The sequence below is a fragment of the Electrophorus electricus genome, chromosome 13, assembly GCF_041902795.1.
Source record: "Electrophorus electricus isolate QZ-2024a chromosome 13, ASM4190279v1, whole genome shotgun sequence".
In the NCBI taxonomy this organism is placed as follows: Eukaryota; Metazoa; Chordata; class Actinopteri; order Gymnotiformes; family Gymnotidae; genus Electrophorus; species Electrophorus electricus.
In genome coordinates this window covers 21,773,273-21,799,455 of record NC_137509.1, presented here as the reverse complement: position 1 = coordinate 21,799,455, position 26,183 = coordinate 21,773,273, and the positions used below count along the sequence as shown (strand labels likewise).

At 36.7% G+C, this 26,183-nt stretch overlaps 30 pseudogenes; all 30 read right to left on the bottom strand.

Moving 5' to 3' along the window:
* Positions 1 to 328: 328 nt before the first annotated feature.
* Positions 329 to 447, bottom strand: LOC145645516 (5S ribosomal RNA; annotated as a pseudogene).
* A 1,262-nt stretch (positions 448 to 1,709) lies between these two features.
* On the bottom strand, positions 1,710 to 1,828 carry LOC145644388 (5S ribosomal RNA; annotated as a pseudogene).
* Positions 1,829 to 2,619: 791 nt separating this feature from the next.
* LOC145644919 (5S ribosomal RNA) lies at positions 2,620 to 2,738 on the bottom strand (annotated as a pseudogene).
* A 791-nt stretch (positions 2,739 to 3,529) lies between these two features.
* LOC145644387 (5S ribosomal RNA) lies at positions 3,530 to 3,648 on the bottom strand (annotated as a pseudogene).
* Positions 3,649 to 4,910: 1,262 nt separating this feature from the next.
* Positions 4,911 to 5,029, bottom strand: LOC145644386 (5S ribosomal RNA; annotated as a pseudogene).
* Positions 5,030 to 5,819: 790 nt separating this feature from the next.
* Positions 5,820 to 5,938, bottom strand: LOC145644918 (5S ribosomal RNA; annotated as a pseudogene).
* A 791-nt stretch (positions 5,939 to 6,729) lies between these two features.
* On the bottom strand, positions 6,730 to 6,848 carry LOC145644829 (5S ribosomal RNA; annotated as a pseudogene).
* Positions 6,849 to 7,638: 790 nt separating this feature from the next.
* On the bottom strand, positions 7,639 to 7,757 carry LOC145645393 (5S ribosomal RNA; annotated as a pseudogene).
* Positions 7,758 to 8,548: 791 nt separating this feature from the next.
* Positions 8,549 to 8,667, bottom strand: LOC145644385 (5S ribosomal RNA; annotated as a pseudogene).
* A 787-nt stretch (positions 8,668 to 9,454) lies between these two features.
* LOC145650228 (5S ribosomal RNA) lies at positions 9,455 to 9,573 on the bottom strand (annotated as a pseudogene).
* A 352-nt stretch (positions 9,574 to 9,925) lies between these two features.
* On the bottom strand, positions 9,926 to 10,044 carry LOC145649048 (5S ribosomal RNA; annotated as a pseudogene).
* A 1,323-nt stretch (positions 10,045 to 11,367) lies between these two features.
* LOC145649454 (5S ribosomal RNA) lies at positions 11,368 to 11,486 on the bottom strand (annotated as a pseudogene).
* Positions 11,487 to 11,838: 352 nt separating this feature from the next.
* Positions 11,839 to 11,957, bottom strand: LOC145650066 (5S ribosomal RNA; annotated as a pseudogene).
* Positions 11,958 to 12,623: 666 nt separating this feature from the next.
* On the bottom strand, positions 12,624 to 12,742 carry LOC145649977 (5S ribosomal RNA; annotated as a pseudogene).
* A 667-nt stretch (positions 12,743 to 13,409) lies between these two features.
* On the bottom strand, positions 13,410 to 13,528 carry LOC145649453 (5S ribosomal RNA; annotated as a pseudogene).
* Positions 13,529 to 14,194: 666 nt separating this feature from the next.
* On the bottom strand, positions 14,195 to 14,313 carry LOC145646879 (5S ribosomal RNA; annotated as a pseudogene).
* Positions 14,314 to 14,981: 668 nt separating this feature from the next.
* Positions 14,982 to 15,100, bottom strand: LOC145647944 (5S ribosomal RNA; annotated as a pseudogene).
* A 791-nt stretch (positions 15,101 to 15,891) lies between these two features.
* LOC145646878 (5S ribosomal RNA) lies at positions 15,892 to 16,010 on the bottom strand (annotated as a pseudogene).
* Positions 16,011 to 16,677: 667 nt separating this feature from the next.
* On the bottom strand, positions 16,678 to 16,796 carry LOC145650581 (5S ribosomal RNA; annotated as a pseudogene).
* Positions 16,797 to 17,462: 666 nt separating this feature from the next.
* Positions 17,463 to 17,581, bottom strand: LOC145646876 (5S ribosomal RNA; annotated as a pseudogene).
* Positions 17,582 to 18,249: 668 nt separating this feature from the next.
* On the bottom strand, positions 18,250 to 18,368 carry LOC145647943 (5S ribosomal RNA; annotated as a pseudogene).
* Positions 18,369 to 19,159: 791 nt separating this feature from the next.
* On the bottom strand, positions 19,160 to 19,278 carry LOC145646875 (5S ribosomal RNA; annotated as a pseudogene).
* A 666-nt stretch (positions 19,279 to 19,944) lies between these two features.
* On the bottom strand, positions 19,945 to 20,063 carry LOC145647149 (5S ribosomal RNA; annotated as a pseudogene).
* Positions 20,064 to 20,731: 668 nt separating this feature from the next.
* LOC145647942 (5S ribosomal RNA) lies at positions 20,732 to 20,850 on the bottom strand (annotated as a pseudogene).
* A 791-nt stretch (positions 20,851 to 21,641) lies between these two features.
* LOC145646874 (5S ribosomal RNA) lies at positions 21,642 to 21,760 on the bottom strand (annotated as a pseudogene).
* A 666-nt stretch (positions 21,761 to 22,426) lies between these two features.
* Positions 22,427 to 22,545, bottom strand: LOC145647148 (5S ribosomal RNA; annotated as a pseudogene).
* A 668-nt stretch (positions 22,546 to 23,213) lies between these two features.
* LOC145647941 (5S ribosomal RNA) lies at positions 23,214 to 23,332 on the bottom strand (annotated as a pseudogene).
* A 668-nt stretch (positions 23,333 to 24,000) lies between these two features.
* On the bottom strand, positions 24,001 to 24,119 carry LOC145647940 (5S ribosomal RNA; annotated as a pseudogene).
* A 791-nt stretch (positions 24,120 to 24,910) lies between these two features.
* Positions 24,911 to 25,029, bottom strand: LOC145650274 (5S ribosomal RNA; annotated as a pseudogene).
* A 666-nt stretch (positions 25,030 to 25,695) lies between these two features.
* Positions 25,696 to 25,814, bottom strand: LOC145650428 (5S ribosomal RNA; annotated as a pseudogene).
* Between the last annotated feature and the right edge of the window lie 369 nt (positions 25,815 to 26,183).

The window sequence follows — 26,183 nt, the reverse complement described above, 5'->3', positions numbered from 1 at the left end:
TACAGCATCTGCTATTCCCAGGTGCTAACAGATAGTTTTTTTTAATTAATCACTCACTTCACATCCTAGCATGTCATCTTAAAAGTAAATTAAAGTGATGCAAGAGAAGCTTACAGCATCTCGTAGTCCAAGCTGCTAACAGATAGTTTTTTGATGAATCACTGCACTTCAAATTCAGGCATGTGAGTTGGAGAGTAAATGAAAGTGATGCAAAAAAAACTTACAGCATCTGCTATTCCCAGGTGCTAACAGATAGTTTTTTTTATTAATCACTGCACTTCACATTTGAGCATGTCAGCTTGAAAGTAAATTAAAGTGATGCAAGAAAAGCTTACAGCACCTGGTATTCCTAGGTAGGGTCCCACCTCAGTACTATCCAGGCCCAAAGTTGTTCAGCTTCCAAGGTCAGATGAGATTCGACGTTCTCAAGCTGGTGTGGCCGTAAGCCTTAAACACTTACTCAAATTGCCTAATCATAGCAAATATGATCAAAGACCAATCTGACAATTTTTTTTAGTAATCCCTGCACTTGACATTCTAGAAAGTTATCTTGAAAGTAAATTAAATGAAGCAATAAAAGCTTACAACATCTGGTATACGGAGGCACTAACAGACAGTTTTTTTTTAATCACTGCACTTCACATTCAAGCATGTCAGTTGGAGAATAAATTAAAGTGATGCAATAAAAACTTACAGCATCTGCTATTCCCAGGTGCTAACAGATAGTTTTTTTTAATTAATCACTGCACTTCACATCCTAGCATGTCATCTTAAAAGTAAATTAAAGTGATGCAAGAGAAGGTTACAGCACCTGGTATTCCTAGGTAGGGTCCCACCTCAGTACTATCCAGGCCCAACGTTGTTCAGTTTCCAAGGTCAGATGAGATTGGACGTTCTCAAGCTGGTGTGGCCGTAAGCCTTAAACACTTACTCAAATTGCCTAATCATAGCAAATATGATCAAAGACCAATCTGACAATTTTTTTTATTAATCCCTGCACTTGACATTCTAGAATGTTATCTTGAAAGTAAATTAAATGATGCAATAAAAGCTTACAACATCTGGTATTCGGAGGCACTAACAGACAGTTTTTTTTTAATCACTGCACTTCACATTCAAGCATGTCAGTTGGAGAGTAAATTAAAGTGATGCAATAAAAACTTACAGCATCTGCTATTCCCAGGTGCTAGCAGATAGTTTGATTTAATTATTCACTGCACTTCAAATTTGAACATGATAGCTTGAACATAAATTAAAGGGATGCAATAAAATCTTACAGCACCTGCTATTCCCTGGTACTAAAAGATTTCTATTTAATCTGTACACTTCACATACAAGCATGTCAGTTGCAGATTAAATTAAAGTGATGCAACAAAAACTTACAGCATCTGCTATTCCCAGGTGCTAACAGATAGTTTTTTTTAATTAATCACTGCACTTCACATCCTAGCATGTCATCTTAAAAGTAAATTAAAGTGATGCAAGAGAAGCTTACAGCATCTCGTAGTCCAAGCTGCTAACAGATAGTTTTTTGATGAATCACTGCACTTCACATTCAGGCATGTGAGTTGGAGAGTAAATGAAAGTGATGCAAAAAAAACTTACAGCATCTGCTATTCCCATGTGCTAACAGAGAGTTTTTTTTATTAATCACTGCACTTCACATTTGAGCATGTCAGCTTGAAAGTAAATTAAAGTGATGCAAGAAAAGCTTACAGCACCTGGTATTCCTAGGTAGGGTCCCACCTCAGTACTATCCAGGCCCAAAGTTGTTCAGCTTCCAAGGTCAGATGAGATTGGACGTTCTCAAGCTGGTGTGGCCGTAAGCCTTAAACACTTACTCTAATTGCCTAATCATAGCAAATATGATCAAAGACCAATCTGACAATTTTTTTTATTAATCCCTGCACTTGACATTCTAGAATGTTATCTTGAAAGTAAATTAAATGATGCAATAAAAGCTTACAACATCTGGTACTCGGAGGCAATAACAGACAGTTTTTTTTTAATCACTGCACTTCACATTCAAGCATGTCAGTTGGAGAGTAAATTAAAGTGATGCAATAAAAACTTACAGCATCTGCTATTCCCAGGTGCTAGCAGATAGTTTGATTTAATTATTCACTGCACTTCAAATTTGAACATGATAGCTTGAACATAAATTAAAGGGATGCAATAAAATCTTACAGCACCTGCTATTCCCTGGTACTAAAAGATTTCTATTTAATCTGTACACTTCACATACAAGCATGTCAGTTGCAGCTTAAATTAAAGTGATGCAACAAAAACTTACACCATCTGCTATTCCCAGGTGCTAACAGATAGTTTTTTTTAATTAATCACTCACTTCACATCCTAGCATGTCATCTTAAAAGTAAATTAAAGTGATGCAAGAGAAGCTTACAGCATCTCGTAGTCCAAGCTGCTAACAGATAGTTTTTTGATGAATCACTGCACTTCACATTCAGGCATGTGAGTTGGAGAGTAAATGAAAGTGATGCAAAAAAATATTTACAGCATCTGCTATTCCCATGTGCTAACAGAGAGTTTTTTTTATTAATCACTGCACTTCACATTTGAGCATGTCAGCTTGAAAGTAAATTAAAGTGATGCAAGAAAAGCTTACAGCACCTGGTATTCCTAGGTAGGGTCCCACCTCAGTACTATCCAGGCCCAAAGTTGTTCAGCTTCCAAGGTCAGATGAGATTGGACATTCTCAAGCTGGTGTGGCCGTAAGCCTTAAACACTTACTCTAATTGCCTAATCATAGCAAATATGATCAAAGACCAATCTGACAATTTTTTTTATTAATTCCTGCACTTGACATTCTAGAATGTTATCTTGAAAGTAAATTAAATGATGCAATAAAAGCTTACAACATCTGGTATTCGGAGGCACTAACAGACAGTTTTTTTTTAATCACTGCACTTCACATTCAAGCATGTCAGTTGGAGAGTAAATTAAAGTGATGCAATAAAAACTTACAGCATCTGCTATTCCCAGGTGCTAGCAGATAGTTTGATTTAATTATTCACTGCACTTCAAATTTGAACATGATAGCTTGAACATAAATTAAAGGGATGCAATAAAATCTTACAGCACCTGCTATTCCCTGGTACTAAAAGATTTCTATTTAATCTGTACACTTCACATACAAGCATCTCAGTTGCAGATTAAATTAAAGTGATGCAACAAAAACTTACAGCATCTGCTATTCCCAGGTGCTAACAGATAGTTTTTTTTAATTAATCACTGCACTTCACATCCTAGCATGACATCTTAAAAGTAAATTAAAGTGATGCAAGAGAAGCTTACAGCATCTCGTAGTCCAAGCTGCTAACAGATAGTTTTTTGATGAATCACTGCACTTCACATTCAGGCATGTGAGTTGGAGAGTAAATGAAAGTGATGCAAAAAAAACTTACAGCATCTGCTATTCCCATGTGCTAACAGAGAGTTTTTTTTATTAATCACTGCACTTCACATTTGAGCATGTCAGCTTGAAAGTAAATTAAAGTGATGCAAGAAAAGCTTACAGCACCTGGTATTCCTAGGTAGGGTCCCACCTCAGTACTATCCAGGCCCAAAGTTGTTCAGCTTCCAAGGTCAGATGAGATTGGACGTTCTCAAGCTGGTGTGGCCGTAAGCCTTAAACACTTACTCTAATTGCCTAATCATAGCAAATATGATCAAAGACCAATCTGACAATTTTTTTTAGTAATCCCTGCACTTGACATTCTAGAAAGTTATCTTGAAAGTAAATTAAATGATGCAATAAAAGCTTACAACATCTGGTATACGGAGGCACTAACAGACAGTTTTTTTTTAATCACTGCACTTCACATTCAAGCATGTCAGTTGGAGAGTAAATTAAAGTGATGCAATAAAAACTTACAGCATCTGCTATTCCCAGGTGCTAACAGATAGTTTTTTTTAATTAATCACTGCACTTCACATCCTAGCATGTCATCTTAAAAGTAAATTAAAGTGATGCAAGAGAAGGTTACAGCACCTGGTATTCCTAGGTAGGGTCCCACCTCAGTACTATCCAGGCCCAACGTTGTTCAGTTTCCAAGGTCAGATGAGATTGGACGTTCTCAAGCTGGTGTGGCCGTAAGCCTTAAACACTTACTCAAATTGCCTAATCATAGCAAATATGATCAAAGACCAATCTGACAATTTTTTTTATTAATCCCTGCACTTGACATTCTAGAATGTTATCTTGAAAGTAAATTAAATGATGCAATAAAAGCTTACAACATCTGGTATTCGGAGGCACTAACAGACAGTTTTTTTTTAATCACTGCACTTCACATTCAAGCATGTCAGTTGGAGAGTAAATTAAAGTGATGCAATAAAAACTTACAGCATCTGCTATTCCCAGGTGCTAGCAGATAGTTTGATTTAATTATTCACTGCACTTCAAATTTGAACATGATAGCTTGAACATAAATTAAAGGGATGCAATAAAATCTTACAGCACCTGCTATTCCCTGGTACTAAAAGATTTCTATTTAATCTGTACACTTCACATACAAGCATGTCAGTTGCAGATTAAATTAAAGTGATGCAACAAAAACTTACAGCATCTGCTATTCCCAGGTGCTAACAGATAGTTTTTTTTAATTAATCACTGCACTTCACATCCTAGCATGTCATCTTAAAAGTAAATTAAAGTGATGCAAGAGAAGCTTACAGCATCTCGTAGTCCAAGCTGCTAACAGATAGTTTTTTGATGAATCACTGCACTTCACATTCAGGCATGTGAGTTGGAGAGTAAATGAAAGTGATGCAAAAAAAACTTACAGCATCTGCTATTCCCATGTGCTAACAGAGAGTTTTTTTTATTAATCACTGCACTTCACATTTGAGCATGTCAGCTTGAAAGTAAATTAAAGTGATGCAAGAAAAGCTTACAGCACCTGGTATTCCTAGGTAGGGTCCCACCTCAGTACTATCCAGGCCCAAAGTTGTTCAGCTTCCAAGGTCAGATGAGATTGGACGTTCTCAAGCTGGTGTGGCCGTAAGCCTTAAACACTTACTCTAATTGCCTAATCATAGCAAATATGATCAAAGACCAATCTGACAATTTTTTTTATTAATCCCTGCACTTGACATTCTAGAATGTTATCTTGAAAGTAAATTAAATGATGCAATAAAAGCTTACAACATCTGGTACTCGGAGGCAATAACAGACAGTTTTTTTTTAATCACTGTACTTCACATTCAAGCATGTCAGTTGGAGAGTAAATTAAAGTGATGCAATAAAAACTTACAGCATCTGCTATTCCCAGGTGCTAGCAGATAGTTTGATTTAATTATTCACTGCACTTCAAATTTGAACATGATAGCTTGAACATAAATTAAAGGGATGCAATAAAATCTTACAGCACCTGCTATTCCCTGGTACTAAAAGATTTCTATTTAATCTGTACACTTCACATACAAGCATGTCAGTTGCAGCTTAAATTAAAGTGATGCAACAAAAACTTACACCATCTGCTATTCCCAGGTGCTAACAGATAGTTTTTTTTAATTAATCACTCACTTCACATCCTAGCATGTCATCTTAAAAGTAAATTAAAGTGATGCAAGAGAAGCTTACAGCATCTCGTAGTCCAAGCTGCTAACAGATAGTTTTTTGATGAATCACTGCACTTCACATTCAGGCATGTGAGTTGGAGAGTAAATGAAAGTGATGCAAAAAAAACTTACAGCATCTGCTATTCCCATGTGCTAACAGAGAGTTTTTTTTATTAATCACTGCACTTCACATTTGAGCATGTCAGCTTGAAAGTAAATTAAAGTGATGCAAGAAAAGCTTACAGCACCTGGTATTCCTAGGTAGGGTCCCACCTCAGTACTATCCAGGCCCAAAGTTGTTCAGCTTCCAAGGTCAGATGAGATTGGACATTCTCAAGCTGGTGTGGCCGTAAGCCTTAAACACTTACTCTAATTGCCTAATCATAGCAAATATGATCAAAGACCAATCTGACAATTTTTTTTATTAATTCCTGCACTTGACATTCTAGAATGTTATCTTGAAAGTAAATTAAATGATGCAATAAAAGCTTACAACATCTGGTATTCGGAGGCACTAACAGACAGTTTTTTTTTAATCACTGCACTTCACATTCAAGCATGTCAGTTGGAGAGTAAATTAAAGTGATGCAATAAAAACTTACAGCATCTGCTATTCCCAGGTGCTAGCAGATAGTTTGATTTAATTATTCACTGCACTTCAAATTTGAACATGATAGCTTGAACATAAATTAAAGGGATGCAATAAAATCTTACAGCACCTGCTATTCCCTGGTACTAAAAGATTTCTATTTAATCTGTACACTTCACATACAAGCATCTCAGTTGCAGATTAAATTAAAGTGATGCAACAAAAACTTACAGCATCTGCTATTCCCAGGTGCTAACAGATAGTTTTTTTTAATTAATCACTGCACTTCACATCCTAGCATGACATCTTAAAAGTAAATTAAAGTGATGCAAGAGAAGCTTACAGCATCTCGTAGTCCAAGCTGCTAACAGATAGTTTTTTGATGAATCACTGCACTTCACATTCAGGCATGTGAGTTGGAGAGTAAATGAAAGTGATGCAAAAAAAACTTACAGCATCTGCTATTCCCATGTGCTAACAGAGAGTTTTTTTTATTAATCACTGCACTTCACATTTGAGCATGTCAGCTTGAAAGTAAATTAAAGTGATGCAAGAAAAGCTTACAGCACCTGGTATTCCTAGGTAGGGTCCCACCTCAGTACTATCCAGGCCCAAAGTTGTTCAGCTTCCAAGGTCAGATGAGATTGGACGTTCTCAAGCTGGTGTGGCCGCAAGCCTTAAACACTTACTCTAATTGCCTAATCATAGCAAATATGATCAAAGACCAATCTGACAATTTTTTTTATTAATCCCTGCACTTGACATTCTAGAATGTTATCTTGAAAGTAAATTAAATGATGCAATAAAAGCTTACAACATCTGGTACTCGGAGGCAATAACAGACAGTTTTTTTTTAATCACTGCACTTCACATTCAAGCATGTCAGTTGGAGAGTAAATTAAAGTGATGCAATAAAAACTTACAGCATCTGCTATTCCCAGGTGCTAGCAGATAGTTTGATTTAATTATTCACTGCACTTCAAATTTGAACATGATAGCTTGAACATAAATTAAAGGGATGCAATAAAATCTTACAGCACCTGCTATTCCCTGGTACTAAAAGATTTCTATTTAATCTGTACACTTCACATACAAGCATGTCAGTTGCAGCTTAAATTAAAGTGATGCAACAAAAACTTACACCATCTGCTATTCCCAGGTGCTAACAGATAGTTTTTTTTAATTAATCACTCACTTCACATCCTAGCATGTCATCTTAAAAGTAAATTAAAGTGATGCAAGAGAAGCTTACAGCATCTCGTAGTCCAAGCTGCTAACAGATAGTTTTTTGATGAATCACTGCACTTCACATTCAGGCATGTGAGTTGGAGAGTAAATGAAAGTGATGCAAAAAAAACTTACAGCATCTGCTATTCCCATGTGCTAACAGAGAGTTTTTTTTATTAATCACTGCACTTCACATTTGAGCATGTCAGCTTGAAAGTAAATTAAAGTGATGCAAGAAAAGGTTACAGCACCTGGTATTCCTAGGTAGGGTCCCACCTCAGTACTATCCAGGCCCAAAGTTGTTCAGCTTCCAAGGTCAGATGAGATTGGACGTTCTCAAGCTGGTGTGGCCGTAAGCCTTAAACACTTACTCTAATTGCCTAATCATAGCAAATATGATCAAAAACCAATCTGACAATTTTTTTTATTAATCCCTGCACTTGACATTCTAATATGTTATCTTGAAAGTAAATTAAATGATGCAATAAAAGCTTACAACATCTGGTATTCGGAGGCACTAACAGACAGTTTTTTTTTAATCACTGCACTTCACATTCAAGCATGTCAGTTGGAGAGTAAATTAAAGTGATGCAATAAAAACTTACAGCATCTGCTATTCCCAGGTGCTAGCAGATAGTTTGATTTAATTATTCACTGCACTTCAAATTTGAACATGATAGCTTGAACATAAATTAAAGGGATGCAATAAAATCTTACAGCACCTGCTATTCCCTGGTACTAAAAGATTTCTATTTAATCTGTACACTTCACATACAAGCATGTCAGTTGCAGATTAAATTAAAGTGATGCAACAAAAACTTACAGCATCTGCTATTCCCAGGTGCTAACAGATAGTTTTTTTTAATTAATCACTGCACTTCACATCCTAGCATGTCATCTTAAAAGTAAATTAAAGTGATGCAAGAGAAGCTTACAGCATCTCGTAGTCCAAGCTGCTAACAGATAGTTTTTTGATGAATCACTGCACTTCACATTCAGGCAAGAGAGTTGGAGAGTAAATGAAAGTGATGCATAAAAAACTTACAGCATCTGCTATTCCCATGTGCTAACAGAGAGTTTTTTTTATTAATCACTGCACTTCACATTTGAGCATGTCAGCTTGAAAGTAAATTAAAGTGATGCAAGAAAAGCTTACAGCACCTGGTATTCCTAGGTAGGGTCCCACCTCAGTACTATCCAGGCCCAAAGTTGTTCAGCTTCCAAGGTCAGATGAGATTGGACGTTCTCAAGCTGGTGTGGCCGTAAGCCTTAAACACTTACTCTAATTGCCTAATCATAGCAAATATGATCAAAGACCAATCTGACAATTTTTTTTATTAATCCCTGCACTTGACATTCTAGAATGTTATCTTGAAAGAAAATTAAATGATGCAATAAAAGCTTACAACATCTGGTATTCGGAGGCACTAACAGACAGTTTTTTTTTAATCACTGCACTTCACATTCAAGCATGTCAGTTGGAGAGTAAATTAAAGTGATGCAATAAAAACTTACAGCATCTGCTATTCCCAGGTGCTAGCAGATAGTTTGATTTAATTATTCACTGCACTTCAAATTTGAACATGAAGCTTGAACATAAATTAAAGGGATGCAATAAAATCTTACAGCACCTGCTATTCCCTGGTACTAAAAGATTTCTATTTAATCTGTACACTTCACATACAAGCATGTCAGTTGCAGATTAAATTAAAGTGATGCAACAAAAACTTACAGCATCTGCTATTCCCAGGTGCTAACAGATAGTTTTTTTTAATTAATCACTGCACTTCACATCCTAGCATGTCATCTTAAAAGTAAATTAAAGTGATGCAAGAGAAGCTTACAGCATCTCGTAGTCCAAGCTGCTAACAGATAGTTTTTTGATGAATCACTGCACTTCACATTCAGGCATGAGAGTTGGAGAGTAAATGAAAGTGATGCAAAAAATTTACAGCATCGGCTATTCCCAGGTGCTAAGAGATGGTTTTTTTATTAATCACTGCACTTCACATTTGAGCATGTCAGCTTGAAAGTAAATTAAAGTGATGCAAGAAAAGCTTACAGCACCTGGTATACATAGGTAGGGTCCCACCTCAGTACTATCCAGGCCCAAACTTGCTTAGCTTCCAAGGTCAGATGAGATTGGGCATTCTCAAGCTGGTGTGGCCGTAAGCCTTAAACACTTACTCAAATTGCCTAATCATAGCAAATATGATCAAAGACCAATCTGACAATTTTTTTTATTAATCCCTGCAATTGACATTCTAGAATGTTATCTTGAATGTAAATTAAATGATGCAATAAAAGCTTACAACATCTGGTATACGGAGGCACTAACAGACAGTTTTTTGATGAATCACTGCACTTCACATTCAGGCATGTGAGTTGGAGAGTAAATGAAAGTGATGCAAAAAAAACTTACAGCATCGGCTATTCCCAGGTGCTAACAGATAGTTTTTTTTATTAATCACTGCACTTCACATTTGAGCATGTCAGCTTGAAAGTAAATTAAAGTGATGCAAGAAAAGCTTTCAGCACCTGGTATTCCTAGGTAGGGTCCCACCTCAGTACTATTCAGGCCCAAACTTGCTTAGCTTCCAAGGTCAGATGAGATTGGGCGTTCTCAAGCTGGTGTGGCCGTAAGCCTTAAACACTTACTCAAATTGCCTAATCAAAGCAAATATGATCAAAGACCAATCTGACAATTTTTTTTATTAATCCCTGCACTTGACATTCTAGAATGTTATCTTGAATGTAATTAAATGATGCAATAAAAGCTTACAATACGGAGCTGGTATACGGAGGCACTAATTATTCACTGCACTTCAAATTTGAACATGATAGCTTGAACATAAATTAAAGGGATGCAAACAATCTTACAGCACCTGCTATTCCCTGGTACTAAAATATTTCTATTTAATCTGTACACTTCACATACAAGCTTGTCAGTTGCAGATTAAAGTAAAGTGAAGCAACAAAAACTTACAGCATCTGCTATTCCCAGGTGCTAACAGATAGTTTTTTTAATTAATCACTGCACTTCACATCCTAGCATGTCATCTTGAAAGTAAATTAAAGTGATGCAAGAGAAGCTTACAGCATCTCGTAGTCCAAGGTGCTAACAGATAGATTTTTGAGGAATCACTGCACTTCACATTCAGGCATGTGAGTTGGAGAGTAAATGAAAGTGATGCAAAAAAAACTTACAGCATCTGCTATTCCCAGGTGCTAACAGATAGTTTGAGTTAATTATTCATTGCACTTCAAATTTGAACATGATAGCTTGAACATAAATTAAAGGGATGCAATACAATCTTACAGCACCTGCTATTCCCTGGTACTAAAATATTTCTATTTAATCTGTACACTTCACATACAAGCTTGTCAGTTGCAGATTAAAGTAAAGTGATGCAACAAAAACTTACAGCATCTGCGATTCCCAGGTGCTAACAGATAGTTTTTTTAATTAATCACTGCATTTCACATCCTAGCATGTCATCTTGACAGTAAATTAAAGTGATGCAAGAGAAGCTTACAGCATCTCGTAGTCCAATGTGCTAACATATAGTTTTTTGATGAATCACTGCACTTCACATTCAGGCATGTGAGTTGGAGAGTAAATGAAAGTGATGCAAAAAAAACTTACAGCATCTGCTATTCCCAGGTGCTAACAGATAGTTTGAGTTAATTATTCACTGCACTTCAAATTTGAACATGATAGCTTGAACATAAATTAAAGGGATGCAATACAATCTTACAGCACCTGCTATTCCCTGGTACTAAAATATTTCTATTTAATCTGTACACTTCACATACAAGCTTGTCAGTTGCAGATTAAAGTAAAGTGATGCAACAAAAACTTACAGCATCTGCTATTCCCAGGTGCTAACAGATAGTTTTTTTTGTTAATCACTGCACTTCACATTTGAGCATGTCAGCTTGAAAGTAAATTAAAGTGATGCAAGAAAAGCTTACAGCACCTGGTATACATAGGTAGGGTCCCACCTCAGTACTATCCAGGCCCAAACTTGCTTAGCTTCCAAGGTCAGATGAGATTGGGCATTCTCAAGCTGGTATGGCCGTAAGCCTTAAACACTTACTCAAATTGCCTAATCATAGCAAATATGATCAAAGACCAATCTGACAATTTTTTTTATTAATCCCTGCAATTGACATTCTAGAATGTTATCTTGAATGTAAATTAAATGATGCAATAAAAGCTTACAACATCTGGTATACGGAGGCACTAACAGACAGTTTTTTGATGAATCACTGCACTTCACATTCAGGCATGTGAGTTGGAGAGTAAATGAAAGTGATGCAAAAAAAACTTACAGCATCTGCTATTCCCAGGTGCTAACAGATAGTTTTTTTTATTAATCACTGCACTTCACATTTGAGCATGTCAGCTTGAAAGTAAATTAAAGTGATGCAAGAAAAGCTTACAGCACCTGGTATTCTTAGGTAGGGTCCCACCTCAGTACTATCCAGGCCCAAACTTGCTTAGCTTCCAAGGTTAGATGAGATTGGGCATTCTCAAGCTGGTGTGGCCGTAAGCCTTAAACACTTACTCAAATTGCCTAATCATAGCAAATATGATCAAAGACCAATCTGACAATTTTTTTTATTAATCCCTGCACTTGACATTCTAGAATGTTATCTTGAATGTAATTAAATGATGCAATAAAAGCTTACAATACGGAGCTGGTATACGGAGGCACTAATTATTCACTGCACTTCAAATTTGAACATGATAGCTTGAACATAAATTAAAGGGATGCAAACAATCTTACAGCACCTGCTATTCCCTGGTACTAAAATATTTCTATTTAATCTGTACACTTCACATACAAGCTTGTCAGTTGCAGATTAAAGTAAAGTGATGCAACAAAAATTTACAGCATCTGCTATTCCCAGGTGCTAACAGATAGTTTTTTTAATTAATCACTGCATTTCACATCTTAGCATGTCATCTTGACAGTAAATTAAAGTGATGCAAGAGAAGCTTACAGCATCTCGTAGTCCAAGGTGCTAACAGATAGTTTTTTGATGAATCACTGCACTTCACATTCAGGCATGTGAGTTGGAGAGTAAATGAAAGTGATGCAAAAAAAACTTACAGCATCTGCTATTCCCAGGTGCTAACAGATAGTTTTTTTTATTAATGACTGCACTTCACATTTGAGCATGTCAGCTTGAAAGTAAATTAAAGTGATGCAAGAAAAGCTTACAGCACCTGGTATTCCTAGGTAGGGTCCCACCTCAGTACTATCCAGGCCCAAACTTGGTTAGTTTCCAAGGTCAGATGAGATTGGGCGTTCTCAAGCTGGTGTGGCCGTAAGCCTTATACGCTTACGCAAATTGCCTAATCATAGCAAATATGATCAAAGACCAATCTGACAATTTTTTTTATTAATCCCTGCACTTGACATTCTAGAATGTTATCTTGAATGTAATTAAATGATGCAATAAAAGCTTACAATACGGAGCTGGTATACGGAGGCACTAATTATTCACTGCACTTCAAATTTGAACATGATAGCTTGAACATAAATTAAAGGGATGCAATACAATCTTACAGCACCTGCTATTCCCTGGTACTAAAATATTTCTATTTAATCTGTACACTTCACATACAAGCTTGTCAGTTGCAGATTAAAGTAAAGTGATGCAACAAAAACTTACAGCATTTGCTATTCCCAGGTGCTAACAGATAGTTTTTTTAATAAATCACTGCACTTCACATCCTAGCATGTCATCTTGAAAGTAAATTAAAGTGATGCAAGAGAAGCTTACAGCATCTCGTAGTCCAAGGTGCTAACAGATAGATTTTTGAGGAATCACTGCACTTCACATTCAGGCATGTGAGTTGGAGAGTAAATGAAAGTGATGCAAAAAAAACTTACAGCATCTGCTATTCCCAGGTGCTAACAGATAGTTTTTTTTGTTAATCACTGCACTTCACATTTGAGCATGTCAGCTTGAAAGTAAATTAAAGTGATGCAAGAAAAGCTTACAGCACCTGGTATACATAGGTAGGGTCCCACCTCAGTACTATCCAGGCCCAAACTTGCTTAGCTTCCAAGGTCAGATGAGATTGGGCATTCTCAAGCTGGTATGGCCGTAAGCCTTAAACACTTACTCAAATTGCCTAATCATAGCAAATATGATCAAAGACCAATCTGACAATTTTTTTTATTAATCCCTGCACTTGACATTCTAGAATGTTATCTTGAATGTAATTAAATGATGCAATAAAAGCTTACAATACGGAGCTGGTATACGGAGGCACTAATTATTCACTGCACTTCAAATTTGAACATGATAGCTTGAACATAAATTAAAGGGATGCAAACAATCTTACAGCACCTGCTATTCCCTGGTACTAAAATTTTTCTATTTAATCTGTACACTTCACATACAAGCTTGTCAGTTGCAGATTAAAGTAAAGTGATGCAACAAAAACTTACAGCATCTGCTATTCCCAGGTGCTAACAGATAGTTTTTTTAATTAATCACTGCATTTCACATCCTAGCATGTCATCTTGACAGTAAATTAAAGTGATGCAAGAGAAGCTTACAGCATCTCGTAGTCCAAGGTGCTAACATATAGTTTTTTGATGAATCACTGCACTTCACATTCAGGCATGTGAGTTGGAGAGTAAATGAAAGTGATGCAAAAAAAACTTACAGCATCTGCTATTCCCAGGTGCTAACAGATAGTTTTTTTTATTAATCACTGCACTTCACATTTGAGCATGTCAGCTTGAAAGTAAATTAAAGTGATGCAAGAAAAGCTTACAGCACCTGGTATTCCTAGGTAGGGTCCCACCTCAGTACTATTCAGGCCCAAACTTGCTTAGCTTCCAAGGTCAGATGAGATTGGGCGTTCTCAAGCTGGTGTGGCCGTAAGCCTTAAACACTTACTCAAATTGCTTAATCATAGCAAATATGATCAAAGACCAATCTGACAATTTTTTTTATTAATCCCTGCACTTGACATTCTAGAATGTTATCTTGAATGTAATTAAATGATGCAATAAAAGCTTACAATACGGAGCTGGTATACGGAGGCACTAATTATTCACTGCACTTCAAATTTGAACATGATAGCTTGAACATAAATTAAAGGGATGCAATACAATCTTACAGCACCTGCTATTCCCTGGTACTAAAATATTTCTATTTAATCTGTACACTTCACATACAAGCTTGTCAGTTGCAGATTAAAGTAAAGTGATGCAACAAAAACTTACAGCATCTGCTATTCCCAGGTGCTAACAGATAGTTTTTTTAATTAATCACTGCATTTCACATCCTAGCATGTCATCTTGACAGTAAATTAAAGTGATGCAAGAGAAGCTTACAGTATCTCGTAGTCCAAGGTGCTAACATATAGATTTTTGAGGAATCACTGCACTTCACATTCAGGCATGTGAGTTGGAGAGTAAATGAAAGTGATGCAAAAAAAAACTTACAGCATCTGCTATTCCCAGGTGCTAACAGATAGTTTTTTTTATTAATCACTGCACTTCACATTTGAGCATGTCAGCTTGAAAGTAAATTAAAGTGATGCAAGAAAAGCTTACAGCACCTGGTATTCCTAGGTAGGGTCCCACCTCAGTACTATCCAGGCCCAAACTTGCTTAGCTTTCAAGGTCAGATGAGATTGGGCGTTCTCAAGCTGGTGTGGCCGTAAGCCTTAAACACTTACTCAAATTGCCTAATCCTAGCAAATATGATCAAAGACCAATCTGACAATTTTTTTTATTAATCCCTGCACTTGACATTCTAGAATGTTATCTTGAATGTAAATTAAATGATGCAATAAAAGCTTACAACATCTGGTATACGGAGGCACTAACAGACAGTTTTTTGATGAATCACTGCACTTCACATTCAGGCATGTGAGTTGGAGAGTAAATGAAAGTGATGCAAAAAAAACGTACAGCATCTGCTATTCCCAGGTGCTAACAGATAGTTTGAGTTAATTATTCACTGCACTTCAAATGTGAACATGATAGCTTGAACATAAATTAAAGGGATGCAATACAATCTTACAGCACCTGCTATTCCCTGGTACTAAAATATTTCTATTTAATCTGTACACTTCACATACAAGCTTGTCAGTTGCAGATTAAAGTAAAGTGATGCAACAAAAACTTACAGCATCTGCTATTCCCAGGTGCTAACAGATAGTTTTTTTAATTAATCACTGCATTTCACATCCTAGCATGTCATCTTGACAGTAAATTAAAGTGATGCAAGAGAAGCTTACAGCATCTCGTAGTCCAAGGTGCTAACAGATAGATTTTTGAGGAATCACTGCACTTCACATTCAGGCATGTGAGTTGGAGAGTAAATGAAAGTGATGCAAAAAAAACTTACAGCATCTGCTATTCCCAGGTGCTAACAGATAGTTTTTTTTATTAATCACTGCACTTCACATTTGAGCATGTCAGCTTGAAAGTAAATTAAAGTGATGCAAGAAAAGCTTACAGCACCTGGTATTCCTAGGTAGGGTCCCACCTCAGTACTATTCAGGCCCAAACTTGCTTAGCTTCCAAGGTCAGATGAGATTGGGCGTTCTCAAGCTGGTGTGGCCGTAAGCCTTAAACACTTACTCAAATTGCCTAATCATAGCAAATATGATCAAAGACCAATCTGACAATTTTTTTTATTAATCCCTGCACTTGACATTCTAGAATGTTATCTTGAATGTAATTAAATGATGCAATAAAAGCTTACAATACGGAGCTGGTATACGGAGGCACTAATTATTCACTGCACTTCAAATTTGAACATGATAGCTTGAACATAAATTAAAGGGATGCAATACAATCTTACAGCACCTGCTATTCCCTGGTACTAAAATATTTCTATTTAATCTGTACACTTCACATACAAGATTGTCAGTTGCAGATTAAAGTAAAGTGATGCAACAAAAACTTACAGCATTTGCTATTCCCAGGTGCTAACAGATAGTTTTTTTAATAAATCACTGCACTTCACATCCTAGCATGTCATCTTGAAAGTAAATTAAAGTGATGCAAGAGAAGCTTACAGCATCTCGTAGTCCAAGGTGCTAACAGATAGATTTTTGAGGAATCACTGCACTTCACATTCAGGCATGTGAGTTGGAGAGTAAATGAAAGTGATGCAAAAAAAACGTACAGCATCTGCTATTCCCAGGTGCTAACAGATAGTTTTTTTTGTTAATCACTGCACTTCACATTTGAGCATGTCAGCTTGAAAGTAAATTAAAGTGATGCAAGAAAAGCTTACAGCACCTGGTATACATAGGTAGGGTCCCACCTCAGTACTATGCAGGCCCAAACTTGCTTAGCTTCCAAGGTCAGATGAGATTGGGCATTCTCAAGCTGGTATGGCCGTAAGCCTTAAACACTTACTCAAATTGCCTAATCATAGCAAATATGATCAAAGACCAATCTGACAATTTTTTTTATTAATCCCTGCACTTGACATTCTAGAATGTTATCTTGAATGTAATTAAATGATGCAATAAAAGCTTACAATACGGAGCTGGTATACGGAGGCACTAATTATTCACTGCACTTCAAATTTGAACATGATAGCTTGAACATAAATTAAAGGGATGCAAACAATCTTACAGCACCTGCTATTCCCTGGTACTAAAATTTTTCTATTTAATCTGTACACTTCACATACAAGCTTGTCAGTTGCAGATTAAAGTAAAGTGATGCAACAAAAACTTACAGCATCTGCTATTCCCAGGTGCTAACAGATAGTTTTTTTAATTAATCACTGCATTTCACATCCTAGCATGTCATCTTGACAGTAAATTAAAGTGATGCAAGAGAAGCTTACAGCATCTCGTAGTCCAAGGTGCTAACATATAGTTTTTTGATGAATCACTGCACTTCACATTCAGGCATGTGAGTTGGAGAGTAAATGAAAGTGATGCAAAAAAAACTTACAGCATCTGCTATTCCCAGGTGCTAACAGATAGTTTTTTTTATTAATCACTGCACTTCACATTTGAGCATGTCAGCTTGAAAGTAAATTAAAGTGATGCAAGAAAAGCTTACAGCACCTGGTATTCCTAGGTAGGGTCCCACCTCAGTACTATTCAGGCCCAAACTTGCTTAGCTTCCAAGGTCAGATGAGATTGGGCGTTCTCAAGCTGGTGTGGCCGTAAGCCTTAAACACTTACTCAAATTGCTTAATCATAGCAAATATGATCAAAGACCAATCTGACAATTTTTTTTATTAATCCCTGCACTTGACATTCTAGAATGTTATCTTGAATGTAATTAAATGATGCAATAAAAGCTTACAATACGGAGCTGGTATACGGAGGCACTAATTATTCACTGCACTTCAAATTTGAACATGATAGCTTGAACATAAATTAAAGGGATGCAATACAATCTTACAGCACCTGCTATTCCCTGGTACTAAAATATTTCTATTTAATCTGTACACTTCACATACAAGCTTGTCAGTTGCAGATTAAAGTAAAGTGATGCAACAAAAACTTACAGCATCTGCTATTCCCAGGTGCTAACAGATAGTTTTTTTAATTAATCACTGCATTTCACATCCTAGCATGTCATCTTGACAGTAAATTAAAGTGATGCAAGAGAAGCTTACAGTATCTCGTAGTCCAAGGTGCTAACATATAGATTTTTGAGGAATCACTGCACTTCACATTCAGGCATGTGAGTTGGAGAGTAAATGAAAGTGATGCAAAAAAAAACTTACAGCATCTGCTATTCCCAGGTGCTAACAGATAGTTTTTTTTATTAATCACTGCACTTCACATTTGAGCATGTCAGCTTGAAAGTAAATTAAAGTGATGCAAGAAAAGCTTACAGCACCTGGTATTCCTAGGTAGGGTCCCACCTCAGTACTATCCAGGCCCAAACTTGCTTAGCTTTCAAGGTCAGATGAGATTGGGCGTTCTCAAGCTGGTGTGGCCGTAAGCCTTAAACACTTACTCAAATTGCCTAATCCTAGCAAATATGATCAAAGACCAATCTGACAATTTTTTTTATTAATCCCTGCACTTGACATTCTAGAATGTTATCTTGAATGTAAATTAAATGATGCAATAAAAGCTTACAACATCTGGTATACGGAGGCACTAACAGACAGTTTTTTGATGAATCACTGCACTTCACATTCAGGCATGTGAGTTGGAGAGTAAATGAAAGTGATGCAAAAAAAACGTACAGCATCTGCTATTCCCAGGTGCTAACAGATAGTTTGAGTTAATTATTCACTGCACTTCAAATGTGAACATGATAGCTTGAACATAAATTAAAGGGATGCAATACAATCTTACAGCACCTGCTATTCCCTGGTACTAAAATATTTCTATTTAATCTGTACACTTCACATACAAGCTTGTCAGTTGCAGATTAAAGTAAAGTGATGCAACAAAAACTTACAGCATCTGCTATTCCCAGGTGCTAACAGATAGTTTTTTTAATTAATCACTGCATTTCACATCCTAGCATGTCATCTTGACAGTAAATTAAAGTGATGCAAGAGAAGCTTACAGCATCTCGTAGTCCAAGGTGCTAACAGATAGATTTTTGAGGAATCACTGCACTTCACATTCAGGCATGTGAGTTGGAGAGTAAATGAAAGTGATGCAAAAAAAACTTACAGCATCTGCTATTCCCAGGTGCTAACAGATAGTTTTTTTTATTAATCACTGCACTTCACATTTGAGCATGTCAGCTTGAAAGTAAATTAAAGTGATGCAAGAAAAGCTTACAGCACCTGGTATTCCTAGGTAGGGTCCCACCTCAGTACTATTCAGGCCCAAACTTGCTTAGCTTCCAAGGTCAGATGAGATTGGGCGTTCTCAAGCTGGTGTGGCCGTAAGCCTTAAACACTTACTCAAATTGCCTAATCATAGCAAATATGATCAAAGACCAATCTGACAATTTTTTTTATTAATCCCTGCACTTGACATTCTAGAATGTTATCTTGAATGTAATTAAATGATGCAATAAAAGCTTACAATACGGAGCTGGTATACGGAGGCACTAATTATTCACTGCACTTCAAATTTGAACATGATAGCTTGAACATAAATTAAAGGGATGCAAACAATCTTACAGCACCTGCTATGCCCTGGTACTAAAATATTTCTATTTAATCTGTACACTTCACATACAAGCTTGTCAGTTGCAGATTAAAGTAAAGTGATGCAACAAAAACTTACAGCATCTGCTATTCCCAGGTGCTAACAGATAGTTTTTTTAATTAATCACTGCACTTCACATCCTAGCATGTCATCTTGAAAGTAAATTAAAGTGATGCAAGAGAAGCTTACAGCATCTCGTAGTCCAAGGTGCTAACAGATAGATTTTTGAGGAATCACTGCACTTCACATTCAGGCATGTGAGTTGGAGAGTAAATGAAAGTGATGCAAAAAAAACTTACAGCATCGGCTATTCCCAGGTGCTAACAGATAGTTTTTTTTATTAATCACTGCACTTCACATTTGAGCATGTCAGCTTGAAAGTAAATTAAAGTGATGCAAGAAAAGCTTACAGCACCTGGTATTCCTAGGTAGGGTCCCACCTCAGTACTATCCAGGCCCAAACTTGCTTAGCTTCCAAGGTCAGATGAGATTGGGCGTTCTCAAGATGGTGTGGCCGTAAGCCTTATACGCTTACTCAAATTGCCTAATCATAGCAAATATGATCAAAGACCAATTTGACAATTTTTTTTATTAATCCCTGCACTTGACATTCTAGAATGTTATCTTGAATGTAATTAAATGATGCACTAAAAGCTTACAATACGGAGCTGGTATACGGAGGCACTAATTATTCACTGCACTTCAAATTTGAACATGATAGCTTGAACATAAATTAAAGGGATGCAATACAATCTTACAGCACCTGCTATTCCCTGGTACTAAAATATTTCTATTTAATCTGTACACTTCACATACAAGCTTGTCAGTTGCAGATTAAAGTAAAGTGATGCAACAAAAACTTACAGCATCTGCTATTCCCAGGTGCTAACAGATAGTTTTTTTAATTAATCACTGCATTTCACATCCTAGCATGTCATCTTGACAGTAAATTAAAGTGATGCAAGAGAAGCTTACAGTATCTCGTAGTCCAAGGTGCTAACATATAGATTTTTGAGGAATCACTGCACTTCACATTCAGGCATGTGAGTTGGAGAGTAAATGAAAGTGATGCAAAAAAAAACTTACAGCATCTGCTATTCCCAGGTGCTAACAGATAGTTTTTTTTATTAATCACTGCACTTCACATTTGAGCATGTCAGCTTGAAAGTAAATTAAAGTGATGCAAGAAAAGCTTACAGCACCTGGTATTCCTAGGTAGGGTCCCACCTCAGTACTATCCAGGCCCAAACTTGCTTAGCTTTCAAGGTCAGATGAGATTGGGCGTTCTCAAGCTGGTGTGGCCGTAAGCCTTAAACACTTACTCAAATTGCCTAATCCTAGCAAATATGATCAAAGACCAATCTGACAATTTTTTTTATTAATCCCTGCACTTGACATTCTAGAATGTTATCTTGAATGTAAATTAAATGATGCAATAAAAGCTTACAACATCTGGTATACGGAGGCACTAACAGACAGTTTTTTGATGAATCACTGCACTTCACATTCAGGCATGTGAGTTGGAGAGTAAATGAAAGTGATGCAAAAAAAACGTACAGCATCTGCTATTCCCAGGTGCTAACAGATAGTTTGAGTTAATTATTCACTGCACTTCAAATGTGAACATGATAGCTTGAACATAAATTAAAGGGATGCAATACAATCTTACAGCACCTGCTATTCCCTGGTACTAAAATATTTCTATTTAATCTGTACACTTCACATACAAGCTTGTCAGTTGCAGATTAAAGTAAAGTGATGCAACAAAAACTTACAGCATCTGCTATTCCCAGGTGCTAACAGATAGTTTTTTTAATTAATCACTGCATTTCACATCCTAGCATGTCATCTTGACAGTAAATTAAAGTGATGCAAGAGAAGCTTACAGCATCTCGTAGTCCAAGGTGCTAACAGATAGATTTTTGAGGAATCACTGCACTTCACATTCAGGCATGTGAGTTGGAGAGTAAATGAAAGTGATGCAAAAAAAACTTACAGCATCTGCTATTCCCAGGTGCTAACAGATAGTTTTTTTTATTAATCACTGCACTTCACATTTGAGCATGTCAGCTTGAAAGTAAATTAAAGTGATGCAAGAAAAGCTTACAGCACCTGGTATTCCTAGGTAGGGTCCCACCTCAGTACTATTCAGGCCCAAACTTGCTTAGCTTCCAAGGTCAGATGAGATTGGGCGTTCTCAAGCTGGTGTGGCCGTAAGCCTTAAACACTTACTCAAATTGCCTAATCATAGCAAATATGATCAAAGACCAATCTGACAATTTTTTTTATTAATCCCTGCACTTGACATTCTAGAATGTTATCTTGAATGTAATTAAATGATGCAATAAAAGCTTACAATACGGAGCTGGTATACGGAGGCACTAATTATTCACTGCACTTCAAATTTGAACATGATAGCTTGAACATAAATTAAAGGGATGCAAACATTCTTACAGCACCTGCTATGCCCTGGTACTAAAATATTTCTATTTAATCTGTACACTTCACATACAAGCTTGTCAGTTGCAGATTAAAGTAAAGTGATGCAACAAAAACTTACAGCATCTGCTATTCCCAGGTGCTAACAGATAGTTTTTTTAATTAATCACTGCACTTCACATCCTAGCATGTCATCTTGAAAGTAAATTAAAGTGATGCAAGAGAAGCTTACAGCATCTCGTAGTCCAAGGTGCTAACAGATAGATTTTTGAGGAATCACTGCACTTCACATTCAGGCATGTGAGTTGGAGAGTAAATGAAAGTGATGCAAAAAAAACTTACAGCATCGGCTATTCCCAGGTGCTAACAGATAGTTTTTTTTATTAATCACTGCACTTCACATTTGAGCATGTCAGCTTGAAAGTAAATTAAAGTGATGCAAGAAAAGCTTACAGCACCTGGTATTCCTAGGTAGGGTCCCACCTCAGTACTATCCAGGCCCAAACTTGCTTAGCTTCCAAGGTCAGATGAGATTGGGCGTTCTCAAGATGGTGTGGCCGTAAGCCTTATACGCTTACTCAAATTGCCTAATCATAGCAAATATGATCAAAGACCAATTTGACAATTTTTTTTATTAATCCCTGCACTTGACATTCTAGAATGTTATCTTGAATGTAATTAAATGATGCACTAAAAGCTTACAATACGGAGCTGGTATACGGAGGCACTAATTATTCACTGCACTTCAAATTTGAACATGATAGCTTGAACATAAATTAAAGGGATGCAATACAATCTTACAGCACCTGCTATTCCCTGGTACTAAAATATTTCTATTTAATCTGTACACTTCACATACAAGCTTGTCAGTTGCAGATTAAAGTAAAGTGATGCAACAAAAACTTACAGCATCTGCTATTCCCAGGTGCTAACAGATAGTTTTTTTAATTAATCACTGCATTTCACATCCTAGCATGTCATCTTGACAGTAAATTAAAGTGATGCAAGAGAAGCTTACAGTATCTCGTAGTCCAAGGTGCTAACATATAGATTTTTGAGGAATCACTGCACTTCACATTCAGGCATGTGAGTTGGAGAGTAAATGAAAGTGATGCAAAAAAAAACTTACAGCATCTGCTATTCCCAGGTGCTAACAGATAGTTTTTTTTATTAATCACTGCACTTCACATTTGAGCATGTCAGCTTGAAAGTAAATTAAAGTGATGCAAGAAAAGCTTACAGCACCTGGTATTCCTAGGTAGGGTCCCACCTCAGTACTATCCAGGCCCAAACTTGCTTAGCTTTCAAGGTCAGATGAGATTGGGCGTTCTCAAGCTGGTGTGGCCGTAAGCCTTAAACACTTACTCAAATTGCCTAATCCTAGCAAATATGATCAAAGACCAATTTGACAATTTTTTTTATTAATCCCTGCACTTGACATTCTAGAATGTTATCTTGAATGTAATTAAATGATGCACTAAAAGCTTACAATACGGAGCTGGTATACGGAGGCACTAATTATTCACTGCACTTCAAATTTGAACATGATAGCTTGAACATAAATTAAAGGGATGCAATACAATCTTACAGCACCTGCTATTCCCTGGTACTAAAATATTTCTATTTAATCTGTACACTTCACATACAAGCTTGTCAGTTGCAGATTAAAGTAAAGTGATGCAACAAAAACTTACAGCATCTGCTATTCCCAGGTGCTAACAGATAGTTTTTTTAATTAATCACTGCATTTCACATCCTAGCATGTCATCTTGACAGTAAATTAAAGTGATGCAAGAGAAGCTTACAGTATCTCGTAGTCCAAGGTGCTAACATATAGATTTTTGAGGAATCACTGCACTTCACATTCAGGCATGTGAGTTGGAGAGTAAATGAAAGTGATGCAAAAAAAAACTTACAGCATCTGCTATTCCCAGGTGCTAACAGATAGTTTTTTTTATTAATCACTGCACTTCACATTTGAGCATGTCAGCTTGAAAGTAAATTAAAGTGATGCAAGAAAAGCTTACAGCACCTGGTATTCCTAGGTAGGGTCCCACCTCAGTACTATCCAGGCCCAAACTTGCTTAGCTTTCAAGGTCAGATGAGATTGGGCGTTCTCAAGCTGGTGTGGCCGTAAGCCTTAAACACTTACTCAAATTGCCTAATCCTAGCAAATATGATCAAAGACCAATCTGACAATTTTTTTTATTAATCCCTGCACTTGACATTCTAGAATGTTATCTTGAATGTAAATTAAATGATGCAATAAAAGCTTACAACATCTGGTATACGGAGGCACTAACAGACAGTTTTTTGATGAATCACTGCACTTCACATTCAGGCATGTGAGTTGGAGAGTAAATGAAAGTGATGCAAAAAAAACGTACAGCATCTGCTATTCCCAGGTGCTAACAGATAGTTTGAGTTAATTATTCACTGCACTTCAAATTTGAACATGATAGCTTGAACATAAATTAAAGGGATGCAATACAATCTTACAGCACCTGCTATTCCCTGGTACTAAAATATTTCTATTTAATCTGTACACTTCACATACAAGCTTGTCAGTTGCAGATTAAAGTAAAGTGATGCAACAAAAACTTACAGCATCTGCTATTCCCAGGTGCTAACAGATAGTTTTTTTAATTAATCACTGCATTTCACATCCTAGCATGTCATCTTGACAGTAAATTAAAGTGATTCAATAGAAGCTTACAGCATCTCGTAGTCCAAGGTGCTAACAGACAGTTTTTTGATGATTTACTGCACTTCACATTCAGGCATGTGAGTTGGAGAGTAAATGAAAGTGATGCAAAAAAAACTTACAGCATCTGCTATTCCCAGGTGCTAACAGATAGTTTTTTTTATTAATCATTGCACTTCACATTTGAGCATGTCAGCTTGAAAGTAAATTAAAGTGATGCAAGAAAAGCTTACAGCACCTGGTATACATAGGTAGGGTCCCACCTCAGTACTATCCAGGCCCAAACTTGCTTAGCTTCCAAGGTCAGAAGAGATTGGGCATTCTCAAGCTGGTATGGCCGTAAGCCTTAAACACTTACTCAAATTGCCTAATCATAGCAAATATGATCAAAGACCAATCTGACAATTTTTTTTATTAATCCCTGCACTTGACATTCTAGAATGTTATCTTGAATGTAATTAAATGATGCAATAAAAGCTTACAATACGGAGCTGGTATACGGAGGCACTAATTATTCACTGCACTTCAAATTTGAACATGATAGCTTGAACATAATTTAAAGGGATGCAAACAATCTTACAGCACCTGCTATTCCCTGGTACTAAAATATTTCTATTTAATCTGTACACTTCACATACAAGCTTGTCAGTTGCAGATTAAAGTAAATTGATGCAACAAAAACTTACAGCATCTGCTATTCCCAGGTGCTAACAGATAGTTTTTTTAATTAATCACTGCATTTCACATCTTAGCATGTCATCTTGACAGTAAATTAAAGTGATGCAAGAGAAGCTTACAGCATCTCGTAGTCCAAGGTGCTAACAGATAGTTTTTTAATGAATCACTGCACTTCACATTCAGGCATGTGAGTTGGAGAGTAAATGAAAGTGATGCAAAAAAAACTTACAGCATCTGCTATTCCCAGGTGCTAACAGATAGTTTTTTTTATTAATCACTGCACTTCACATTTGAGCATGTCAGCTTGAAAGTAAATTAAAGTGATGCAAGAAAAGCTTACAGCACCTGGTATTCCTAGGTAGGGTCCCACCTCAGTACTATCCAGGCCCAAACTTGGTTAGTTTCCAAGGTCAGATGAGATTGGGCGTTCTCAAGATGGTGTGGCCGTAAGCCTTATACGCTTACGCAAATTGCCTAATCATAGCAAATATGATCAAAGACCAATCTGACAATTTTTTTTATTAATCCCTGCACTTGACATTCTAGAATGTTATCTTGAATGTAAATTAAATGATGCAATAAAAGCTTACAACATCTGGTATACGGCGGCACTAACAGACAGTTTTTTGATGAATCACTGCACTTCACATTCAGGCATGTGAGTTGGAGAGTAAATGAAAGTGATGCAAAAAAAACTTACAGCATCTGCTATTCCCAGGTGCTAACAGATAGTTTGAGTTAATTATTCACTGCACTTCAAATTTGAACATGATAGCTTGAACATAAATTAAAGGGATGCAATACAATCTTACAGCACCTGC